This window comes from Dreissena polymorpha, chromosome 7, assembly GCF_020536995.1.
Source record: "Dreissena polymorpha isolate Duluth1 chromosome 7, UMN_Dpol_1.0, whole genome shotgun sequence".
Classification (NCBI taxonomy): Eukaryota; Metazoa; Mollusca; class Bivalvia; order Myida; family Dreissenidae; genus Dreissena; species Dreissena polymorpha.
Window position 1 is genome coordinate 37,410,319 of NC_068361.1, and position 6,649 is coordinate 37,416,967.

At 31.3% G+C, this 6,649-nt stretch overlaps 1 non-coding gene across 1 annotated transcript; it reads right to left on the reverse strand.

Annotated features, from left to right (window-relative positions):
- Positions 1 to 4,583: 4,583 nt before the first annotated feature.
- Trnas-aga (transfer RNA serine (anticodon AGA)) lies at positions 4,584 to 4,665 on the reverse strand. Its single transcript has one exon. It is a non-coding gene; the product is annotated as a tRNA-Ser (tRNA).
- Positions 4,666 to 6,649: the final 1,984 nt, after the last annotated feature.

Consider the following 6,649-nt stretch of genomic DNA (forward strand, 5'->3'; position numbering starts at 1 on the left):
GTCCCCTTATGATAGTTAGTAAGTGTTGCAAGTATGAAAGCAATAGCTTTGATACTTAAGGAATAAAATGGACCTAAACACAAAACTTAACCAAAATTTTCAATTTTCTAAGTATAAAAAGGGCACATAATTCTGTCAAAATGCACGCCAGAGTTATCTAACTTTGCCTGCCCAGTCCCCTCATGATAGTAAGTAAGTGTACCAAGTTTGAATGCAATAGCATTGATACTTTCTGAAAAAAGTGGACCTAAACGCAAAACTTAACCAAACTTTTCAATTTTCTAAGTATAAAAAGGGCACATAATTCAGTCAAAATGCATGCCAGAGTTATCTAACTTTGCCTGCCCAGTCCCCTCATGATAGTAAGTAAGTGTACCAAGTTTGAATGCAATAGCATTGATACTTTCTGAGAAAAGTGGACCTAAACGTAAAACTTAACCGGACGCCGACGCCGACGCCGACGCAGACGCCGACGCCGACGCCGACGCCGACGCCAAGGTGATGACAATAGCTCATAATTTTTTTTCAAAAAATAGATGAGCTAATAATAATAATAATAATAATAATAATAATAATAATAATAACAATAATAATAACAATAATAATAATAATAATTATTATTATTATAACTATAATAATAATAATAATAGTATCTCATAACAATAATATTAATTATTATTATTATTATTATTATTTCCATCATCATCATCATCAGCAGCAGCTGCAAAATCAGTACCTGTAGCAGTAGTATAAGTATTATTATAATTATTATTTTTATTATCTTCATCGTCATCAGCGACGGCAGCAGCTGCAGTAGCAGCAATTCTTTTATTATTATTGTGATATTATTATAATGTTATTATTATTATTATTATTATTATTTTATTTATTTAGGATGCAATATCGATGGGGTTTTTAGGGGTCTACACACGTGCTGGACAGAATGTCAACACACCGTTAGGAACTTTATTTTTGCAAATATCCTAAGTTATTGAAATGCATTTGCAAACAATCTTTATTGCATAAAAGACAGTATAACTTGCAATTTGTGCCGATATCTTAAGGTATAAGAAAAAATCATTGAAAACGTCTTAAATCAGTGACATAATTTCACATTGCGAGAAGCATAGCCGTGTAGTACAAATCGAATTTTGAACAAGAACACAGGCCTATTAAATTAAGTAAATCTTATGTATTTCACAATGCTATTAGCAGCATACACATCTGTCTTTTATGCACTAGTTGAAATTCTTAAGAAAAATAGTTTTAAAGAGTTATTTTCAATAAAGCACCACTAACCGTTGTGTTTACATCCATTAAATTTAATGGGGAAACCCCACAAAGTCGCGTTATCTTGCTCCCTGTGTAGAGAGTGCCAGAACATGCAACAACATTTATCAACATATTCATTGTGAAAATAACATAAATACGGCCAGAGTATTTTGATCTTCTGTTTAACGGGAGCGCCGTATCCAATTTTCCGAAAAGTGAAATAAAAATAAAATGGAAAAAAATAATTTTATTTTTATTTTTTTCCTCCGCATCCAACAATAAGTGTTCTTCTAAAAAAGTTAATAGTGTATTTAAGCCTTGGCTGTTTTACTAAACAATGCTGTTTTTACAAAACAAATAATTTTGAAAACACCCCGAAGTCTAAACATTTTATCGGCGAAAAAGTATGTCCGAATATAGCACACATCCGAAAAATAGGTTGGTGTTACATCATGTTTTTTGTTTATCGGATGAAATTCATTTTGTCCTAATTTTCAAGTAAATCCATAAACAAACAATACCTGTAAAGCAACCTCCTATTTAAATTCCAGCCAACACAATTTATTTCCTCACACCCAATAAAAATAAATAAATACAAATAAAAATAAAGTTAATTCTCCGATAGTTTTCACACATTGCATCCTCTATGGAGCTCATGTATTAATGCTGTATCTGACAGTACTGCATGCTGCCGGTAACGTAGTATTGATCAATGCCTTCAGGCCATTGATGCTATTTTTATTCTGATGTCAATTGTTCAAAATTATTTGAATGAAAATAAACGTTTGTATGTTATTTACGTCGATATGTTAAAATGTTTTGATAGTATTTACCGCAATGCATTATGGTTGAAAATGTTTAAGTCTGGTATACAAGGTAAATTGCTTAGAATAGTGAAGGATATGTATGCGAATGTTAAGTCACGTGTTAAATCATGTTCATCTTATTCAGATTATTTTAGCTATGCGGTTGGACTGAGGCAAGGGGAGGTAATGTCGCCGATCTTGTTTTCTTTATTTGTCGAAGATCTTGAACTTTACTTACAAGATAGCATTAACTCTGGTTTGAGTATAGATGATATTGTGTTGATTTTATTACTTTTTGCCGATGACATGGCTATTTTAGGCAAGTCACCTGCTGAGGTCCAATCACATTTAGATAAATTGTATGTATACTGCAATGCTTGGGGGCTAAATGTTAACACTGCAAAAACTAAAATAATGGTTTTTCGGAAAAGAGGGGGATTAAAAGAAAATGAAAAATGGTCATACAATGGTAATTATATCGAAGTTGTTGATAACTTTAACTATTTAGGCACGGTGTTGAATTATACTGGAAGTTTTAAATTAAACCAAGAACATTTGGTTGGTAAAGCCCTTAAAGCATTGAATACATTATTGTTTAAATGCAATGAATTTGACATAAAACCGAAAATATTTTGCCAGTTATTTGACTCTTTTGTGGGTTCTATATTAAATTATGCCTCAGAAGTGTGGGGTTTCACGAAGTCAGATGATATAGAACGTATACATTTAAAATTTTGCAAACGCTTGCTGCAGGTGAAAATAAATACATGTAATGTTGCTGTTTATGGAGAATTAGGTAGATATCCATTGTATATAAACAGATTTGTTAAAATTATTAAATATTAGTTTAAAATTTTGAGAAATGAAAATATCATAATGCAAAATGTGTACAAACAAGCCTTGAACGATTGTAATAAAGGTTATACGAACTGGGTCTCAAATGTCAAGAGCATGTTAAATAATTTTGGATTTGGTTATGTATTTGAAAATCCAAACGTTGTTCAAGTTAATAGTTTTATTAGCGAGTTTAAATGTAGACTTGTTGACAATTTTAAACAAGAGTGGTACGGTAAAATGAATAATAGTACGGTATTAGATATGTATAAAGTTTTTAAAAGCTGTTTGGAATATGAAACATATTTAGACTTACTTCCTAGACGTCTGCGATTATTTTTTGTAAGACTAAGAGTCTCTGCACATCCTTTGAGAATTCAAACTGGCAGATACGCCCAAAATAACATACCACGTAATGAACGTTATTGTTTATGTTGCAATTACTTGGATTTAGAAGATGAATACCATTTTATTTGTATATGCCGCTGTTATTCTGATTTAAGGAAAAAATTTATAAGCCGTATTTATTATGTAAACCCATCTGTATATAAATTCCACAAGTTATTACTTTCATGTGACAAATCAGTAATTTACAATGTATGTAAATATATAAAAGAAGCGCTTGTTATAAGAAATACGATTCTGAATAATACTGTTCCATAAGTTTCATTACCGCTTTGATAGTTGATTTGTATTTGTATTCCTAAATGTATATTTATGTTATGTAATGTTTATTTGTTATACCTAGTTACGTGACAGAAAATAATATGTAAACTTAAGTATGAAGACGATGTACTTGTGTATAAGTCTGAATAAACTGTCTGTCTGTCTGTCTGTCTGTCTGTCTGCCATTTTCCACCTGCTGAGGTGTTACAAGTTTACAGTTTTAACTGCTAGAAATCGGCCCCAATATCAAAGACCTTTGATGTCTACCGACAGCATTGACAGCTTGCTTTTCGAGGGATTGGTTTAAGGTAGCGCACCCCTAATGGGCACATATCCAAATATAATTTAAGTATTTTCCTTATCAGCATCATTTCACTGAACTACATGCAAATTTGTAGGTATGCTTTCCATGCTTTTAAACAAAAAAATACCGATTTTTTCAAAATCACCCTCACGCTCGTCTTTTGTCCAATTTATTTTCACCCCTGGGGTATATAAAAACTCCATAATTCATTCAAATTTCCAAATATGGGCATGCAGTTGGTGTGTACAGATGCAGTAAAGGTGTTTAAAATTTAAACAAGATGAAATAAGTATTCTTTTACAGACATTTATTTTTTACAAATTTGGAATAGCGCCATGAAATGTAAGGGATTTCAGCCAAGTTAAAATTGGGTCGGTTAAAAACAAAGTGTCATAAAATTCAAAATAGTATCATTTAAGTTATATTTTTAACTAATTTTTTATAGAAACACTATATACAGCAAAAAATACCAAGAAATAGACAGATTTACCGTTTACTTTTTGAAATAAAAATAAAAATGCAACATGCATCATTTGTATTTTCAGCAGTAAATTATCCAATTTAGACATAACGTTGTTTTAATTTATAAAATTGAAGGATGTGCATACAATTTTCAACATATTTAACAATAAACATAGGTAATATGCTATATTAAATCAAATTACGTTAGAAAAGAAATAAAACGCGTCGCACAAAGTATGCGATGTCGGCAGGATTCGAACCTGCGCGGGAAGATCCCAAAAGATTTCTAGTCCATCGCCTTAACCACTCGGCCACGACAACTTCACATCAGTGCAACCTTAAATTAGATATCCATAAGTAAACAGATAAAAAGGCTCGTCGATCTTTGAAGAAATCGCGAAATCGTATTTTTCAGATGATAATTGGATCAAAGTCATTCTTTATAGTGAAAATAATGTATTCTAAATGAATTAGGTAAACACATATCAAAATTCGAAGTTTGAAAAAAATAAAATGCATCTCTCGGAAATAACCGATCATTGAAGATCGCCAATGATCGTAAAATTATCGCGGGAAATCATTAGAGGTGCGCTACCTTAATTGACGTCATTTGGTAACACTGTTGTGATTGTCAAAGACTTGTGTATGTAAATGTTTTTATTGTTGTTTCTACTGGAATTTGAGTATAGGGTAATTATAATGTTTTATTTAGAAGACAAAATAAATATTAAATATTTATGTATAATACCAAAATACCTCCCCCCCCCCAAAAAAAAAAAAGTTTTTAATTGTGGGGTGGATGGGTAGTGTATGTAAATACAATTTATATTAAGCGCGTTCATGCACACTTGAATGCCGTAAGAGGGTTGTATATTGTATTGTTTTCTTTTTACTTGATTGTTGATTTAATTAACTATAAAGAGAATTGAATAAGAAGGATTCATAATGCACATCTTGTATTCAGTAATTTAAAAGGGTAAACACTAATGCAAATAATTACAAGATAAAACAGAATGAAACAAGACTTCTCCTTATTTCTCCTGACTTCTCCCTAAAAAATGGCAGTCAAGACAAAAGTCACTTCTCCCTAAAATTTGACCCTAGGCTGACCCCTGTAAAACTGTTAATTAGCTGTATTTGTTCTTACTATTAGCTCACCTGAGCAGGAATGCTCGTGGTATGCTGTTGTGATCGACACCATCTGCTTTTTCAACAATTTGTGTGTCCTCAAAAGCTTGCTTAAACATTTAACTTCTTTTCATGTTTTTATACTTTTTTGGGACCCCTCACACTTAATACTGACTGGACACTGTCTGGCAATACCAGGCAAGTTTACAGGTAGTTATTTTTACTGTTTTTAGTAATGTCCAAAAATAAAAATATATTTTTTTATTATGCTTAATTTTATTTTTGTTTCCTACGAAACTTTTTTGAGTTTTTATTTTTATTTTTTACCTCCTCCTACTCAAACTTTCAAAAAAAAATCCCGTTAAACAGAAAATAATAAAACTCTGGCCTAATGTGTTTTTGTAGTTCTTGTTCATAAAAGCTACTTTTATGTAGCTTATTCTTTTATTGCTGTTCTGGGACAATACGTAACACATGCACATGATTATTGATTAAACGGAAATAAACAAATACCTATTCCCTTAATAAGCACCCGATTTTATGAACAGAACAGAACAGAACAATACTTTATTACTCCCAGGTATACATAGATACAACATGGGGAACATATAATATACACAGTACAAAATATATTGTTTGTTTCCGGATCAAGTGTGGGACATTTTGGTATAGGGGGAAGTCATATTAATATAAGCAGTTTGAATCACTTAACAGTTTTAACAGTTACATTGATTGTTTGTAAGTTTTAAATTAAGTTCGCAAAATGGGAGAGATAAAAATTAACATTGGTTTTCAAGAATAGCATTTGTGCTTAAACAATAATTTAGTAATAATAATGGTAATTAAATAATAATAATAATAATAGAGTTTAAAAGCTAAGTCGATAGGTAAATTTGCATTGTTAACACGAGTCCAAAGAAGGTGCATGGCTTTTGAGGCTTGTTCTTTTACATGTTTGCGGGCGTTTAAGAAAGATCCATTACTAGAGAATGTGACGCCAAGATAGTGATACGTTTTTGTTATTTCAATTGTGTTATTTCCACATTTAAAATTAAAGTTCCTTGTTTGTCTAGCGCCAAAGATAATAACTTTTGTTTTTGTAATATTAATATTCAGGTACCAGTTTTTGCAATAATTATGAAACGTGTTAAGGCTGTTTTGCAGGTCAGAGGCACTA